We start from the raw sequence: 20,196 nt of genomic DNA on the forward strand, positions 1-20,196 counted from the left end.
TGACGCATATTTATGTCCGTTTGTGTCGGACACGAACACAAAAACGTCCGCATGTCCGCATGCATCTGCCCCTTCTCCAGCGGCAGGGACGCATTTATTTGACCGCATGCGTGATTAGAGAGGTGAGAGGGGGAAAGATTCTATTTGTGTGGCTAGAAAATGACCGCATGCTTGATTAAAGAAGGAGGGAGAGGGCTGCATGCAGACCAAACGGACGCAAACGGACGCGCGGACGCGTCCGCACAGACGCATTCACGGCGCATATTTGGTCCACGTTTGCGTCAGGAGGTCTAGCCGCTGGAGCGTTTTTTTATCCACGCAGACACAAACGGACGAAAAACGTTCGTTTGCGCCCCCCCCCCCCCCGTTGGAGATGCCCTAAACAAGTATACATAAGTATTCTTCGGGCTGGCCATGCTTCGGAACCGGAAAAAGAAAGCCCAATGGGCACAGAAGACTAGGTCCAGGCCTAGCCTAGCCTAAAAAGCCTGAAAGCTCGTTTGGGGGCGCTATCCATTTTCGGTATCGCTTTAGTCCGACAAAATCTATTTATCGCTTGTTAGCCGGCGGGAATACGCCTGCCTGCTAACATGGCGATTTTGGGCCATGGCCCATCAAGGCGTACGGCACCAGGAGCTTCGGTTTCCTTTTTTTGCTTTTTTCTCGGGTTTTGTCAGTTTCCTTTCAGTTTTTCTTCGTTCTTTCGATTTTTTTATTTTTCTGTTTTGAACATTTTATAATTTGAATTTTTTTAAATCTGAGAAGTTTTCAAATCTCAACATTTGCCAACCTTTAAACATTTTCAAATTTTGCGCAAATTTCAAATTTCGAGCAAATACTAATTTGAAGCAAATTTCAAATTTCGAGCATTTTTAAATTTCGACCAAATTTCATATTTCGAGCAATTTCAAATTTGGAGCAAATTTCGAATATTTTTTTTCAAAATTGAACTTTTCATCTTTAAACATTTGAAAAAGAGATGTTGTAATGTTTATGCGGTTTACAGAAGTTAAAACCGTGGACTGCACGTACCGTACGGATTTATGTGAGTGAACACAGTATTGACTGTTCCCGTTCCGGTTTCTAACACGCGAATAAGATGGGCCAAGCCCAACTCAAACATCTGTGCGTGTGTTGCGTACAAAGGTACGCTAGCGAGCGATGCATAGGTGCTCCCCTTTAGTCCGGTATAGATCGATGTCGATCAGGTCCGGCGAGTATACCGGCTATCACATAAACTTGAGCTGGGCTAGAACCTAGCGCACGGAAGGCGATAAATGGAATGCAGGATATATGCGGACTCCCGTGAAGCCCAACTAAATATTGCAGGTTGATGGAGACACCGACACCGTTAAGGCATTTAATTTTAAGCAGCATGGTCGGAGCTGGGCTGCGGACTTCCGCATCCACCTGCACCCCGATCACGGTTCAACCGGCTGGCACCGATTTCTCCTACAAATGGCACAGCCTCTACATGAGACATCTTGTCCAATCGACCGACGGAAGAACGGCATGCAACTGGCTTGCGGCATACTGAAGAAACTTCGTCAGTACATTCTTGTTCTTTAGAAGAAACAGACAGTCTATTCCAGGTTCCTGACGCCTCTCGTTCCCGACGAGCAAGTACACTCTAGTTAGTAGTTACACTCCCGTTGCTTAATTGCTTCAAGCAACAATCTTCGGATAGTTGAGCTCTTGTAAGGAATATTTGATGGCATGCTATCGTGTAGCGAAAAAATCACTTGTTAATGTAAAACGCATACATTTTGCTGTGTGCATGCTCTTTTATATGTGATCCGGTCATCCAGGACCCGGAGTACAACCGTGGGAAAATGTGCATCATTTCACACCTACCATCCATTCACACTGTGTAATATTTTTCAACGTGTAATCTAATACTTGCCTGGGCACTCTAGTGTCTTACGCGGTGCTCACGCTTCTCGCACGTCGGATCCCGATCGAACGATCTGAACTCAGCGGCGTTTCCGTCCAAAAATTGAACGAACGCTATCTTTTCCTTCTCTTTCGTCAACTGGTCAAATCTCGTGCTCGTCCTCTCGAAAAAAGAAAAAAAATCTCGTGCTCGTCTCCCATTCCCCTCTCCTCTCGCCCGCATCGACGCCCGCTCGATCTCCACCTGGTCCGTCTCGTCGGCGGCGAGTTGCTGGTGGGAAACCCCTGCAGGGTTATGCTGGTCGGTTGGGGTAGTGGGGGAGGTCCGTCGACGGCATGGGCGAATGGATCGACGCTACCGAGGTGGGGACAGACGGGGTGAGATGGGTCCTTCGCCGTCGCGGCCCTGCGAATCGACGCGTCCGAGGCGGCGGCGGGGTAGCAGGGGTCGCTGAACGAGATGCACCTGCTCAGCCTCGCGAATCGACGCGGCCGAGGTTGTTGGACGTGCTTCAAGGTGTCCCTAACAGAGTTTCAGCGGGGTGGTTCTGGTAAATGCTTCGACCTCGCTTGGTTTCTGCCGTTGTTGCTTCGGGCTGTAGTTTTTGATCTATGCGCATTGGATTTTACCTCCAATTTTTGTCCTCGGTGATGTTGGACTAGTATGCACGGTGCTGCTGGTCAGTAGGCACGGTGCTGCTGGCAGTTACAGTAGTCTAGTTGGTGCTCGTGTAGGCTTCCCATATGGATCTGATTAGGGCATGTACATTGGTTTAGACGGATGCTGTCTGTAGTACTACTCCATGTCATCTATAGATAATGATACAGACAGTGTATACAATAGTCTGTCTGTAAGTTATCTATTTTTAGTCATAGCTATATGTGAGTATAAATTATAGACACCCTTCATACAACAGCAAAAATGGTGTCTGTAAGCTGTCCAGAAGAAAGTCTACAGACCGTCTCAGAATTTTCTGCATAGCCTCATTCTCTCTCCTCATTCTCTTTCCTCCACATCACCAAAATCACCTATAACTACCTCTTGCAGACAGCTGAGTCATCATCATTGTACATGCCCTTAGTCATCAATGCTCATCTCCATCTGATTGTCTTTGCCTGCGACAGCCCAACTAGACTGCTACGGACGGCTCGAGTAGGACAGGCATAAAGATGGCTGGATGGCTCAGCTGTGAGACAGCCATAGACTGCATCGTCTTCAGAAGCACCTCGCCGTCCTGCGATTTTTTCTGCCATCAGAACTTGCCGTGGCTATCTTAGGTGTTGCAGAGACTGGATACGTGCTCATGGTGCAGGTACCGTAGATTGGTCTCTCTGATTTCTAACTGCAGTTTATCCTGTAGGATGTAGCAAGTAGGCGTTGTGATTTTGAAGATCAGTGTAGTTTTAGCCTTGAAGTTAAATGGTAACATAATACGTAGCTATGGTGGTTTCTGTTAGGATTCATGTTATCATCCATTAGTTCAGCTCATTATGCAGTGACACATGTAGTTTTGGGTCAATAGTTACATACATGCTATCCCAACCGCTTGATGCAATTCATTTTGTGGAGTTTCTCAATAATTTCGTTTGAATTTTATTGTCCAACATGTATGAAGTTTTATGTTGTAGAAACCATGATTATGGATGTAACTAGCACATCAGGACATGTATATTGTATGTAATATTATGCTCCTACGTTGTATGTTTGTCAATTTGTAATTATTTGATCGTAATTAACTAATTATGCAATGGGGTATGTATATTCGTTGGATGGTGTAAAAGTCACTAGTAGAAAAAGAGGCTTCCGTCCAGCCCATTAGTCGCGAGAGTATAGGAACCGCGACTAATGGAGTCTTTAGTCGCGGTTCGCCTCCCGAACCGCGACTAAAGGCCTGGGCCCAGGACGCTCGGTGGCCAGCTGGTGCACGTGAGGCGCTTTAGTCGCGGTTGGCCAGACCAACCGCGACTAAAGGTTCCCGAAGGCCTTTAGTCGCGGTTGGCCAAGCCCCACCCCTACATATACCGTTCAGCCCACAGCACTTAGCCATTTGGTGCCACTTCTCTTCACAAACTTCACAATGGGGTGTAGGTTTGCTTTGGGCTCCTCTTATGCACACAAAGTGTTTGATGAAATGTCCCAAGAGCATGAAACAAACATGATATGAAGTGTCGGAGCCACACTTGAGCTTCCTCATTTATTTTTTCCTCCTCGATCGCGGTTAGCAACTTGAACCTTTCATATATATGTGTCATTGATAAAATATGCATGTGTGTAGTTCATTGTTTAATTTCTATTTTTTGTAGCTAGTTAGTTTAACAAATGCATGATGGTTAATTATATATATTATATTATAATAATGCATATGAATCGGCAATGGATGTACGGTAACCGACTCTCCGGCGAGTTCACTACGGGTTTGAAAGATTTCCTCGTAGTGGCTAATGCGAACAAGCAGAAGGGTTTTGTTATCTGTCCATGTGTTGACTGTAAGAATCAGAAGGGTTACTCTTCCTCAAGAGAAGTTCACCTGCACCTGCTTCGGCACGGTTTCATGCCAAGCTATAATTGTTGGACCAAGCATGGAGAAAGAGGGGTTATAATGGAAGAAGATGAAGAAGGGGATGATTTCATCGATGAAAACTATCTTGATCATTTCGGTGATACTTTCATGGAGGATGCTGAAGGTGAAGGGGAAGGTGAAGGGGAAGGTGAAGAAGAGGCACGTGATGAGCCCGCTGATGATCTTGCTCGGACCATTGCTGATGCACAGAGAAGCTGCGAAACTGAAAAGGAGAGGGAGAATTTGGATCACATGTTAGAGGATCACAAAAAGTCGCTGTACCCCGGATGCGATAATGGTCTGAAAAAGCTGGGCTGCACACTGGATTTGCTGAAATGGAAGGCACAGGCAGGTGTAGCTGACTCGGCATTTGAAGACTTGCTGAAAATGTTGAAGAATATGTTTCCAAAGAATAACGAGTTGCCCGCCAGTACGTACGAAGCAAAGAAGGTTGTCTGCCCTCTAGGTTTAGAGGTTCTGAAGATACATGCATGCATCAACGACTGCATCCTCTACCGCGGTGAATACGAGAATTTGAATGAATGTCCGGTATGCACTGCATTGCGTTATAAGATCAGAGGCGATGACCCTGGTGACGATGTTGAGGGGCAGAAACCCATGAAGAGGGTTCCCGCCAAGGTGATGTGGTATGCTCCTATAATACCACGGTTGAAACGTCTGTTCAGGAACAAAGAGCATGCCAAGTTGTTGCGATGGCACAAAGAGGACCGTAAGTCGGACGGGGAGTTGAGACACCCCGGAGATGGAACGCAATGGAGAAAGATCGACAGGGAGTTCAAAGATTTTGCAGCTGACGCAAGGAACATAAGATTTGGTCTAAGTACAGATGGCATGAATCCTTTTGGCGAGCAGAGCTCCAGCCATAGCACCTGGCCCATGACTCTATGCATCTACAACCTTCCACCTTGGTTGTGCATGAAGCGGAAGTTCATTATGATGTCAGTGCTCATCCAAGGTCCGAAGCAACCCGGCAACGACATCGATGTGTACCTAAGGTCATTAGTTGATGAACTTTTACAGTTGTGGGGCAGACCTGGTGTCCGTGTGTGGGATGAGCACAAAGAAGAGGAATTTGATCTACGAGCGTTGCTTTTCGTAACCATCAACGATTGGCCTGCTCTTAGTAACCTTTCGGGACTGTCAAATAAGGGATACAATGCATGCATGCACTGCTTACATGAGACTGAAAGTGTACATTTGCCAAATTGTAAGAAGAACGTGTACCTTGGGCATCGTCGATTTCTTCCGAAAATTCATCCAGTAAGAAAGAAAGGCAAACATTACAACGGCAAGGCAGATCACCGGCCGAAGCCTGCGGAACGCACTGGTGCTGAGGTATTTGATATGGTCAAGGATTTGAAAGTCATCTTTGGAAAGGGTCCTGGCGGACAATCAGTTCCGAAGGGAGCTGACGGGCACGCAGCCATGTGGAAGAAGAAATCTATATTCTGGGAGCTAGAATATTGGAAAGTCCTAGATGTCCGCTCTGCAATCGACGTGATGCATGTTACGAAGAATATTTGCGTGAACCTCCTAAGCTTCTTGGGCGTGTATGGGAAGACAAATGATACAAAGGAAGCACGGCAGGACCATTAACGTTTGAAAGACCCTGATGACCGGCATCCGGAATGGTTTCAAGGTCGTGCCAGCTACGCTCTGACCAAAGAAGAGAAGGTCATCTTTTTTGAATGCCTGAGCAGTACGAAGGTCCCGTCTGGATTCTCGTCCAATATAAAGGGAATAATAAACATGGCGGAGAAAAAGTTCCAAAACCTGAAGTCTCACGACTGCCACGTGATTATGACGCAATTGCTTCCGATTGCTTTGAGGGGGCTCCTGCCGGAAAATGTTCGAGTAGCCATTGTGAAGCTATGTGCATTCCTCAATGTAATCTCTCAGAAGGTATGCCCAGCTCGGGGAACAAAGTAAACAATCGATTGCCCCGCTCATAGTGAAAGCCTCCGGTCCGGATGCCCCCGATATCATAGCAGCTGTGGCAACACAGGGATTGACTGTAACGAGTGCCAGAGAACAAGCGGCCAACTTAGGTATGACTCTTCGTGCAGTGTTAGGCCTTGAGGAGGCGCCAATGAGTAAACCAGTAATTACATATGTGCGGAATGGGCCCCTCGTCGAGCCTACGCAGGAAGAGGATCTACCTCAACAAATGAAAAATCTGCTAAATTGGTACAAGGGTTACATAAAAAATAAAAACGCCAAAGAATATATTTATGCGGAAGTTAGACATGAGCATCACTTCAAACATTACTATGTAACAATTCATCTGAGTGAATTGTTCCAGCTTCTCAATCTGCGCGAGCTCGACAAATCTATCATCAGTTGCTACGTTCTGTAAGTGATTTATTTCTACCCCATCTCGTTCATTGCATGCACTATATATATATATATATATATATATATATATATATAGGACATATTCATACTACACCCGGGTGTAGTTACACCCACGCGTGTTTCTCATAATTTAGAGAGTATCTATCATACCTGAAAGTATGTACATGTAGTATGAAGTATATAAGACCATTTTGGAAGTATATATACTAATTTGTAGGCAGTATGTAAATTTTTTTACGTAGACTAATTTTTTACGTATACATATGCATGTATTTCGGATATATAGTGCAAACTATGGGTTCACTTGCATTTTTTTCACCAAACTTGGTTTGAAGTACCTTAGATATAGTATGTGAACATACTCAAACCGATAAAGTATCGTATATACTTCCGTATGGTAGTATATTAGATATGGGTGTAACTACACCCAGGGGTAGGAAGTATTTATCCTATATATATATATATATATATATATATATATATATATGTGTGTGTGTGTGTGTGTGTGTGTCCTAACTATATTGTTCTGTACGCTATTATGCAGAATGAAGATCAAGGAATGCGGAGTAAGGAACATCCATGATGTTGGGTTCATTGACCCACAGATCGTTAATGGATATGTGTTAAAACATCACCCCGCCAACGTGGAGGAAGACCTGTGGCGGTTTCTTGATAAGCAGGAACTCAAAAGTGATATTCTATTCCCTTACCATTTTGGGTGAGTGTTTCTGTCTTGAGCACATTCTCTTTTGTTTACTCCATGCATGGTATGTGGCTAATCGATGAGTTATGCATGACTGTGCATGTATCGTGTCCGCAGGTTCCACTGGATTCTACTAGTAATTAAATTTCACGAGTCCACAGTTCTCATCCACGACTCTCTGAATATGGATACAAAGCTTTGGGTCGACATGAGAAAAATGATGCAGAAGTAATTATTTTCATTCATTTGCGCTCTATATCGATCGGCCTATTTCGTTCATTTCCTAATATCAAGTAACTAATAACTCTCTTGTTCATTTAATTTTCTTTGCCTCGTAGGGTTTGGAGACGGTTCGTAGATGCCAAGGTCGGTGAGTTCAAAAAAGAGCTACACTTTATGCGGTCAGTGAGTTGGACTGGGGATATTCAGCCACCGGGGACCAATCTATGTGGATACTATGTTTGTGAGATGATCCGGAGATACACCTCTGAGCGGGTTCCATGTGAGAACAATATCAAGAGGAATAACCTCCGGAAGATGCTTAGTCCAGAAGCTCGCTTCCGACCACTTCAAGAGGAACTAGCTAGATGGATCGCGAGGGAAGTCGTCCATCCTAAAGGAGAACACTATGTAGAGGTGATGCGTGTAGTTGACACGTCCGTTGGGAACCCCAAGAGGAAGGTGTGATGCGCACAGTAGCAAGTTTCCCTCAGTAAGAAACCAAGGTTTAATCGAACCAGTAGGAGTCAAGAAGCACGTCGAAGGTTGATGGCGGCGGGATGTAGTGCGGCGCAACACTAGGGATTCCGGCGCCAACGTGGAACCTGCACAACACAACCAAAGTACTTTGCCCCGACGAAACAGTGAGGTTGTCAATCTCACCGGCTTGCTGTAACAAAGGATTAACTGTATTGTGTGGAAGATGATTGTTTGCAGAGAACAGTAAAGAACAAGTATTGCAGTAGATTGTATTTCAGATGTAAAGAATAGGACCGGGATCCACAGTTCACTAGAGGTGTCTCTCCCATAAGATAAAAGCATGTTGGGTGAACAAATTACAGTCGGGCAATTGACAAATAGAGAGGGCATAACAATGCACATACATGATATGATAAATATAGTGAGATTTAATTGGGCATCACGACAAAGTACATAGACCGCCATCCAGCATGCATCTATGCCTAAAAAGTCCACCTTCAGGTTATCATCCGAACCCCTTCCAGTATTAAGTTGCAAAACAACAGACAATTGCATTAAGTATGGTGCGTAATGTAATCAATAACTACATCCTCGGACATAGCATCAATGTTTTATCCCTAGTGGCAATAGCACATCCACAACCTTAGAACTTTCTGTCACTGTCCCAGATTTAATGGAGGCATGAACCCACTATCGAGCATAAATACTCCCTCTTGGAGTTAAGAGCAAAAACTTGGCCAGAGCCTCTACTAATAACGGAGAGCATGCAAGATCATAAACAACACATAGGTAATAACTTGATAATTAACATAACATAGTATTCTCTATCCATCGGATCCCGACAAACACAACATATAGAATTACAGATAGATGATCTTGATCATGTTAGGCAGCTCACAAGATCCAACAATGAAGCACAATGAGGAGAAGACAACCATCTAGCTACTACTATGGACCCATAGTCCAGGGGTGAACTACTCACTCATCACTCCGGAGGCGACCATGGCGGTGAAGAGTCCTCCGGGAGATGAATCCCCTCTCCGGCAGGGTGCCGGAAGCGATCTCCTGAATCCCCCGAGATGGGATTGGCGGCGGCGGCGCCTCAGTAAGGTTTTCCGTATCGTGGCTCTCGGTACTGGGGGTTTCGTGACGCAGGCTATTTGTAGGCGGAAGGGCAGGTAAAGAGGCGGCACGAGGGGCCCACACCACAGGCCGGCGCGGCCAGGGCCTGGGCCGCGCCGCCCTGGTGTCTGGCCACCTCGTGGCCCCACTTCGACTCTCCTTCGATCTTCTGGAAGCTTCGTGGCAAAATAGGACCCTGGGCGTTGATTTCGTCCAATTCCGAGAATATTTCGTTACTAGGATTTCTGAAACCAAAAACAGCAGAAAACAGCAACTAGCTCTTCGGCATCTTGTTAATATGTTAGTGCCGGAAAATGCATAAATACGGCATATAATGTGTATAAAACATGTAGATGATTGATGTCTACGGGAGCTTCTATTCTTGTAGACAGTGTTGGGCCTCCAAGAGCAGAGGTTTGTAGAACAGCAGCAAGTTTCCCTTAAGTGGATCACCCAAGGTTTATCGAACTCAGGGAGGAAGAGGTCAAAGATATCCCTCTCATGCAACCCTGCAACCACAAAGCAAGAAGTCTCTTGTGTCCCCAACACACCTAATAGGTGCACTAGTTCGGCGAAGAGATAGTGAAATACAGGTGGTATGAATAAGTAGTAGCAACGGCACCAGAAAAGTGCTTTGCCTGTGACAAGAAACAAGCGTAGTAACGCAAAAGTAGTAACGCAAAGAAAAAAGTAAACAAACAGCGATAGCAGTATTTAGGAACAAGGCCTAGGGATTACACTTTCACTAGTGGACACTCTCAACATTGATCACATAACAGAATAGATAAATGCATACTCTACACTTTTGTTGGATGATGAACACATTGCGTAGGATTACACGAACCCTCAATGCCGGAGTTAACAAGCTCCACAATAATGCTCATATTTTAGTAACCTTTAGTGTAAGATAGATCAAAAGACTAAACCAAGTACTAGCATAGCATGCACACTGTCACCTTCATGCATATGTAGGAGGAATAGATCACATCAATATTATCATAGCAATAGTTAACTTCGCAATCTACAAGAGATCATGATCATAGCATAAACCAAGTACTAACACGGTGCACACACTGTCACCTTTGCACACGTGCAGGAGGAATAAAACTACTTTAATAACACATCACTAGAGTAGCACATAGATAAATTGTGATACAAACACATTGCAATCATAAAGAGATATAAATAAGCACTTCACCATGCTCTTCAACAGTGAATAAGTATTCTATGAAATATAGCCTAAGAGACCCACACGGTGCACACACTGTCACCTTTACACACGTGGGACAAGGAGTCTCCGGAGATCACATAAGTAAAACTCACTTGACTAGCATAATGACATCTAGATTACAAGCATCATCATATGAATCTCAATCATGTAAGGCAGCTCATGAGATTATTGTATTGAAGCACATAGGAGAGAGATGAACCACATAGCTACCGGTACAGCCCCGAGCCTCGATGGAGAACTACTCCCTCCTCATGGGAGCAGCAGCGGTGATGAAGATGGCGGTGGAGATGGCAGCGGTGTCGATGGAGAAGCCTTCCGGGGGCACTTCCCCGCTCCGGTAGGGTGCCGGAACAGAGACTCCTGTCCCCCAGATCTTGGCTTCGCGATGGCGGCGGCTCTGGAAGGTTTTCCATATCGTGGTTCTTCGCGTCAGGGTTTTCGCGACGGAGGCTTTATATAGGCGAAGAGGCGGCGCAGGAGGGTCGAAGGGGTGGCCACACCATATGGCGGCGCGGCCAGGGCCTGGGCCGCGCCGGCCTATGGTCTGGGGGCCCAGTGCCCCCCCTCTGGTCCTTCCCGGGTGTTCTGGATGCTTCCGGTGAAAATAGGAACCTGGGTCTTGATTTCGTCCGATTCCGAGAATATTTCGTTACTAGGATTTCTGAAACCAAAAACAGCAGAAAACAGCAACTGGCACTTCGGCATCTTGTTAATAGGTTAGTTCCAGAAAATGCATGAATATGACATAAAGTGTGCATAAAACATGTAGGTATCATCAATAATATGGCATAGAACATAAGAAATTATCGATACGTCGGAGACGTATCAGCATCCCCAAGCTTAGTTCTGCTCGTCCCGAGCAGGTAAAACGATAACAAAGATAATTTCTGGAGTGACATGCCATCATAACCTTGATCATACTATAAACATATGTAATGAATGCATCGATCAAAACAATGGTAATGACATGAGTAAACAAGTGAATCATAAAGCAAAGACTTTTCATGAATAGTACTTTCAAGACAAGCATCAATAAGTCTTGCATAAGAGTTAACTCATAAAGCAATAATTCAAAGTAGAGGCATTGAAGCAACACAAAGGAAGATGAAGTTTCAGCGGTTGCTTTCAACTTATAACATATATATCTCATGGATAATTTTCAATGCAAAGCAATATAACAAATGCAATAAGCAAGTATGTAAGAATCAATGCATAGTTCACACAAATGTTTGCTTCTTGAGGTGGAGAGAGATAGGTGAACTGACTCAACATAAAAGTAAAAAGAATGGTCCTTCAAAGAGGAAAGCATCGATTGCTATATTTGTGCTAGAGCTTTTATTTTGAAAACATGAAACAATTTTGTCAACGGTAGTAATAAAGCATATGAGTTATGTACATTATATCTTACAAGTTGCAGGTCTCATGCATAGTATACTAATAGTGCCCGCACCTTGTCCTAATCAGCTTGGACTACCGGATCTTTGCAATGCACATGTTTTAACCAAGTGTCACAATGGGGTACCTCCATGCCGCCTGTACAAAGGTCTAAGGAGAAAGCTCGCATTTTGGATTTCTCGCTTTTGATTATTCTCAACTTAGACATCCATACCGGGACAACATGGACAACAGATAATGGACTCCTCTTTAATGCATAAGCATGTGGCAACAATTAGTGTTATCATATGAGATTGAGGATATATGTCCAAAACTGAAACTTCCACCATGATTCATGGCTTTAGTTAGCGGCCCAATGTTCTTCTCTAACAATATGCATGCTCTAACCATTAAAGTGGTAGATCTCTCTTACTTCAGACAAGACGGACATGCATAGCAACTCACATGATATTCAACAAGGAATAGTTGATGGCGTCCCCAGAAACATGGTTATCGCACAACAAGCAACTTAATAAGAGATAAAGTGCATAAGTACATATTCAATACCACAATAGTTTTTAAGCTATTTGTCCCATAAGCTATATATTGCAAAGGTGAATGATGGAATTTTAAAGGTAGCACTCAAGCAATTTACTTTGGAATGGCGGATAAATACCATGTAGTAGGTAGGTATGGTGGACACAAATGGCATAGTGGTTGGCTCAAGTATTTGGATGCATGAGAAGTATTCCCTCTCGATACAAGGTTTTAGGCTAGCAAGGTTATTTGAAACAAACACAAGTATGAACTAGTACAGCAAAACTCACATAAAAGACATATTACAAGGATTATAAGACTATACATCGTCTTCCTTGTTGTTCAAATACCTTACTAGAAATTATCTAGACCTTAGAGAGACCAATTATGCAAACCAAATTTTAGCATGCTCTATGTATTTCTTCATTAATGGGTGCAAAGTATATGATGCAAGAGCTTAAACATGAGCACAACAATTGCCAAGTATCACATTACCCAAGACATTATAGCAAATTACTACATGTATCATTTTCCAATTCCAACCATATAACAATTTAACGAAGAGGAAACTTCGCCATGAATATTATGAGCTAAGAACACATGTGTTCATATGAACCAGCGGAGCGTGTCTATCTCCCACACAAGCATGATGTAATCCAATTTATTCAAACACAAACAAAAATAGAAACAAACAAACAGACGCTTCAAGTAAAGTACATAAGATGTGACGGAATAAAAATATAGTTTCAGGGGAGGAACCTGATAATGTTGTCGATGAAGAAGGGGATGCCTTGGGCATCCCCAAGCTTAGACGCTTGAGTCTTCTTGAAATATGCAGGGGTGAACCACCGGGGCATCCCCAAGCTTAGAGCTTTCACTCTCCTTGATCATAGTATATCATCCTCCTCTCTTGACCCTTGAAAACTTCTTCCAGACCAAACTTTAAGCAAACTCATTAGAGGGTTAGTGCATAATCAAAAACTCACATGTTCAGAGGTGACACAATCATTTTTAACACTTCTGGACATTGCTCAAAGCTACTGGAAGGTAATGGAACAAAGAAATCCACCCAACACAGCGAAAGAAGCAATGCGAAATAAAAGGCAGAATCTGTCAAAAACAGAACAGTCCGTAAAGACGAATTTTAAAATGGCACCAGACTTGCTAAAATGGAAAAACTCAAAACTAATGAAAGTTGCGTACATATCTGAGGATCACTCACGTAAATTGGCATAATTTTCTGAGTTACCTACAGAGAATTAGACCCAGATTCGTAACAGACAGCAATGCTGTTTCTGCGCAGCAATCCAAATCTAGCATCAACTTTACCATAGAGACTTTACTTGGCACAAAAACATGATAAGGAGAGGTTGCTACAGTAGTAAACAACTTCCAAGACACAAATATAAAACAAATTAGTGTAGCAAAATAAACACATGGGTTATCTCCCAAGAAGTCTTTTCTTTATAGCCATTAAGATGGGCTCAGCAGTTTTAATGATGCACTCGCAAGAAATAGTATTTGAAGCAAAAGAGAGCATCAAGAGGCAAATTCAAAACACATTTAAGCCTAACATGCTTCCTATGCATAGGAATCTTGTAAATAAACAAGTTCATGAAGAGCAAAGTAACAAGCATAGGAAGATAAAACAAGTGTAGCTTCAAAAATTTCAGCACATAGAGAGGTGTTTTAGTAACATGAAAATTTCTACAACCATATTTTCCTCTCTCATAATAACTTTCAGTAGCAACATGAGCAAACTCAACAATATAACTATCACATAAAGCATTCTTATCATGAGTCTCATGCATAAAATTATTACTCTCCACATAAGCATAATCAATTTTATTAGTAATAGCGGGAGCAAATTCAACAAAGTAGCTATCATTATTATTCTCATCAAGTGTAGGAGGCATAGTATAATCACAATAAAATTTACTCTCCATAGTAGGTTGTACCAAAAGACCACTATCATTATAATCATCAGAAATAGGAGGCAAAGTATCATCAAAGAAAATTTTCTCCTCAATGCTTGGGGGACTAAAAAGATCATGAAAACCAGCTTCCCCAAGCTTAGAACTTTCTATATTATTATCAACAATGGTGTTCAAAGCGTTCATAATAATATTACTACCAGCATGCAAATAATATTCCATAGGTTTTTTAATTTTCGCATCAAACAATCCATGTTTTAAATCAGGAAATAGAATAAGAAGCTCATTGTTGTCCATTATGCCAAACTAGTGTAAACAAGAAACAAAAAGATGCAATTGCAGGATCTAAAGGAAATAGCTTCGAGCACAAACACAATGGCGCCGAGAAAATCTTGTTACACGGAACCGGAGTATGAGTGCCTTTTTACCTTTCCTCCCGGGCAACGGCGCCAGAAAAGTGCTTGATGTCTACGGGAGCTTCTATTCTTGTAGACAGTGTTGGGCCTCCAAGAGCAGAGGTTTGTAGAACAGCAGCAAGTTTCCCTTAAGTGGATCACCCAAGGTTTATCGAACTCAGGGAGGAAGAGGTCAAAGATATCCCTCTCATGCAACCCTGCAACCACAAAGCAAGAAGTCTCTTGTGTCCCCAACACACCTAATAGGTGCACTAGTTCGGCGAAGAGATAGTGAAATACAGGTGGTATGAATAAGTAGTAGCAACGGCACCAGAAAAGTGCTTTGCCCAGGACAGTAAACAAGCAGTAGTAACGCAGCAGTACTAACGCAGTAAAACAGTAAACAAACAGCGATAGCAGTATTTAGGAACAAGGCCTAGGGATTACACTTTCACTAGTGGACACTCTCAACATTGATCACATAACAGAATAGATAAATGCATACTCTACACTTTTGTTGGATGATGAACACATTGCGTAGGATTACACGAACCCTCAATGCCGGAGTTAACAAGCTCCACAATAATGCTCATATTTTAGTAACCTTTAGTGTAAGATAGATCAAAAGACTAAACCAAGTACTAGCATAGCATGCACACTGTCACCTTCATGCATATGTAGGAGGAATAGATCACATCAATATTATCATAGCAATAGTTAACTTCGCAATCTACAAGAGATCATGATCATAGCATAAACCAAGTACTAACACGGTGCACACACTGTCACCTTTGCACACGTGCAGGAGGAATAAAACTACTTTAATAACACATCACTAGAGTAGCACATAGATAAATTGTGATACAAACACATTGCAATCATAAAGAGATATAAATAAGCACTTCACCATGCTCTTCAACAGTGAATAAGTATTCTGTGAAATATAGCCTAAGAGACCCACACGCTGCACACACTGTCACCTTTACACACGTGGGACAAGGAGTCTCCGGAGATCACATAAGTAAAACTCACTTGACTAGCATAATGACATCTAGATTACAAGCATCATCATATGAATCTCAATCATGTAAGGCAGCTCATGAGATTATTGTATTGAAGCACATAGGAGAGAGATGAACCACATAGCTACCGGTACAGCCCCGAGCCTCGATGGAGAACTACTCCCTCCTCATGGGAGCAGCAACGGTGATGAAGATGGCGGTGGAGATGGCAGCGGTGTCGATGGAGAAGCCTTCCGGGGGCACTTCCCCGCTCCGGCAGGGTGCCGGAACAGAGACTCCTGTCCCCAGATCTTGGCTTCGCGATGGCGGCGGCTCTGGAAGGTTTTCCGTATCGTGGTTCTTCGCGTCAGGGTTTTCGCGACGGAGGCTTTATATAGGCGAAGAGGCGGCGCAGGAGGGTCGAAGGGGTGGCCACACCATATGGCGGCGCGGCCAGGGCCTGGGCCGCGCCGGCCTATGGTCTGGGGGCCCAGTGCCCCCCCTCTGGTCCTTCCCGGGTGTTACGGATGCTTCCGTGAAAATAGGAACCTGGGTCTTGATTTCGTCCGATTCCGAGAATATTTCGTTACTAGGATTTCTGAAACCAAAAACAGCAGAAAACAGCAACCGGCACTTCGGCATCTTGTTAATAGGTTAGTTCCAGAAAATGCATGAATATGACATAAAGTGTGCATAAAACATGTAGGTATCATCAATAATATGGCATAGAACATAAGAAATTATCGATACGTCGGAGACGTATCAATGATGCACGTATAATTGACACGTCCGTTGGGAACCCCAAGAGGAAGGTGTGATGCGTGATACGTCTCCAACGTATCGATAATTTCTTGTGTTCCATGCCACATTATTGATGTTATCTACATGTTTTATGCACACTTTATGTCATATTCGTGCATTTTCTGGAACTAACCTATTAACAAGATGCCGAAGTGCCGATTCTTGTTTTTGCTTTTGGTTTCAGAAATCCTAGTAAAGAAATATTCTCGGAATTGGACGAAATAAAAGCCCAGAGGCCTATTTTCTCACGAAGCTTCCAGAAGACCGAAGACGAGACGAAGAGGGGCCACGGGGGAGCCAAACCCTAGGGCGGCGCGGCCCCCCCCTTGGCCGCGCGGCCCTGTGGTGTGGGCCCCCCGTGCCGCCTCTTGACTTGCCCTTCCGCCTACAAATAGCCTCCGTGACGAAACCCCCAGTACCGAGAGCCACGATACGGAAAACATTACTGAGACGCCGTCGCCGCCGATCCCATCTCGGGGGATCCTGGAGATCGCCTCCGGCACCCTGCCGGAGAGGGGAATCATCTCCCGGAGGACTCTACACCGCCATGGTCGCCTCCGGAGTGATGAGTGAGTAGTCTACCCCTGGACTATGGGTCCATAGCAGTAGCTAGATGGTTGTCTTCTCCCCATTGTGCTATCATTGTCGGATCTTGTGAGCTGCCTATCATGATCAAGATCATCTATATGTAATTCTATATGTTGCGTTTGTTGGGATCCGATGAATAGAGAATACTTGTTATGTTGATTATCAAAGTTATGCTTATGTGTTGTTTATGATCTTGCATGCTCTCCGTTATTAGTAGATGCTCTGGCCAAGTAGATGCTTTTAACTCCAAGAGGGAGTACTTATGCTCGATAGTGGGTTCATGCCTGCATTGACACAGGACGGTGTGAGAAAGTTCTAAGGTTGTGTTGTCTTTGTTGCCACTAGGGATAAAACATTGATGCTATGTCTAAGGATGTAGTTGTTGATTACATTACGCACCATACTTAATGCAATTGTCTGTTGTTTGCAACTTAATACTGGAGGGGGTTCGGATGATAACCTGAAGGTGGACTTTTTAGGCATAGATGCAGTTGGATGGCGGTCTATGTACTTTGTCGTAATGCCCAATTAAATCTCACTATACTCATCATGATATGTATGTGCATTGTCATGCTCTCTTTATTTGTCAATTGCCCAACTGTAATTTGTTCACCCAACATGCTGTTCGTCTTATGGGAGAGACACCTCTAGTGAACTGTGGACCCCGGTCCAATTCTCTTTACTGAAATACAATTTACTGCAATACTTGTTTTTACTGTTTTCTCTGCAAACAATCATCTTCCACACAATACGGTTAATCCTTTGTTACAGCAAGCCGGTGAGATTGACAACCTCACTGTTTCGTTGGGGCAAAGTAGCTTGGTTGTGTTGTGCAGGTTCCACGTTGGCGCCGGAATCTCTGGTGTTGCGCCGCACTACATCTCGCCGCCATCAACCTTCAACGTGCTTCTTGGCTCCTCCTGGTTCGATAAACCTTGGTTTCTTTCTGAGGGAAAACTTGCTGCTGTGCTCATCATACCTTCCTCTTGGGGTTGCCCAACGAACGTGTGAAATACACGCCATCAAGCATATTTTCTGGCGCCGTTGCCGGGGAGATCAAGACACGCTGCAAGGGGAGTCTCCACTTCTCAATCTCTTTACTTTGTTTTTGTCTTGCTTTATTTTATTTACTACTTTGTTTGCTGCACTAAATCAAAATACAAAAAAAATAGTTACTTGTTTTACTTTACTTAATATCATGCATGTTTTTATTTCACTAGTTAAGCATAATGGAAAACAACAAAAATATGAGAGATCTTTATGAACTTTATCTTGAATTAGGACATGATGTGTTTGAAGAGAGAATTAAAAAACCCATGGAACTTTATATGCATGCTAATGGGAATGTTATTACTATGGATGCTTTGAACACCATTGTTGCTAATGCTATGGAAAATTCTAAGCTTGGGGAAGCTGGCTCTGATGAGCATGATCTTTTTAGTACCCCAAGCATTGAGGAGAAAATTTTCTTTTATGATTACAATATGCCTCCTATATATGATGATAGCCACTTTGTTGAATTTGCTCCCACTACAACTAATAAAATTGATTATGCTTATGTGGAGAGTAATAATTTTATGCATGAGACTCATGATAAGAATGCTTTATGTGATAGTTATATTGTTGAGTTTGCTCATGATGCTACTGAAAGTTATTATGAGAGAGGAAAATATGGTTGTAGAAATTTTCATGTTACTAAAATGCCTCTCTATGTGCTGAAATTTTTGAAGCTACACTTGTTTTATCTTCCTATGCTTGTCACTTTGTTCTTCATGAATTTATTTGTGTACAAGATGCCTCTTCATAGGAAGCATGTTAGACTTAAATGTGTTTTTAATTTGCCTCTTGATGCTCTCTTTTGCTTCAAATACTATCTCTTGCGAGTGCATCATTAAAACTGCTGAGCCCATCTTAATGGCTATAAAGAAAGAACTTCTTGGGAGATAACCCATGTGTTATTTTGCTACAGTATTTTTGTTTTATATTTGTGTCTTGGAAGTTGTTTACTACTGTAGCAACCTCTCCTTATCTTAGTTTTGAGTTTTGTTGTGCCAAGTTAAGCCGTTGATAGAAAAGTAAGTACTAGATTTGGATTACTGCGCAGTTCCAGATTTCTTTGCTGTCACGAATCTGAGCCCACTGCCCTGCAGGAAGCTCAGAAAATTATGCCAATTTACGTGCATGATCCTCAGATATGTACGCAACTTTCATTCAATTTGAGCATTTTCATTTGAGCAAGTCTGGTGCCATTTTAAAATTCGTCAATACGAACTGTTCTGTTTTGACAGATTCTGCCTTTTATTTCGCATTGCCTCTTTTGCTATGTTGGATGAATTTCTTTGATCCACTAATGTCCAGTAGCATTATGCAATGTCCAGAAGTGTTAAGAATGATTGTGTCACCTCTGAATATGTCAATTTATATTGTGCACTAACCCTCTAATGAGTTGTTTCGAGTTTGGTGTGGAGGAAGTTTTCAAGGATCAAGAGAGGAGTATGATGCAACATGATCAAGGAGAGTGAAAGCTCTAAGCTTGGGGATGCACCCGGTGGTTCACCCCTGCATATATCAAGAAGACTCAAGCGTCTAAGCTTGGGGATGCCCAAGGCATCCCCTTCTTCATCAACAAATTATCAGGTTCCTCCCCTGAAACTACATTTTTATTCGGCCACATCTTATGTGCTTTTTCTTGGAGCGTCGTTTTGTTTTTGTTTTTGTTTTGTTTGAATAAAATGGATCCTAGCATTCACTTTATGGGAGAGATACACACTCCGCTGTAGCTTATGGACAAATATGTCCTTGGTTTCTACTCATAGTATTCATGGCGAAGTTTCTCCTTCGTTAAATTGTTATATGGTTGGAATTGGAAAATGATACATGTAGTAATTGCTATAAATGTTTTGGGTAATGTGATACTTGGCAATTGTTGTGCTCATGTTTAAGCTCTTGCATCATATGCTTTGCACCCATTAATGAAGAAA

At 43.1% G+C, this 20,196-nt stretch overlaps 1 long non-coding RNA gene across 1 annotated transcript in view; it reads left to right on the top strand.

The window, feature by feature from the left end:
* Nucleotides 1–2,078: 2,078 nt before the first annotated feature.
* Nucleotides 2,079–20,196, top strand: part of LOC127293678 (uncharacterized) — a 30,822-nt gene continuing 12,704 nt past the window's right edge. The window contains exons 1-2 of the long non-coding RNA XR_007846028.1: nucleotides 2,079–2,444; nucleotides 3,019–3,206. This is a non-coding gene — a long non-coding RNA (uncharacterized lncRNA). The remainder of the gene's footprint in view (nucleotides 2,445–3,018; nucleotides 3,207–20,196) is intronic.

This window comes from Lolium perenne, chromosome 4 (assembly GCF_019359855.2).
Source record: "Lolium perenne isolate Kyuss_39 chromosome 4, Kyuss_2.0, whole genome shotgun sequence".
Classification (NCBI taxonomy): Eukaryota; Viridiplantae; Streptophyta; class Magnoliopsida; order Poales; family Poaceae; genus Lolium; species Lolium perenne.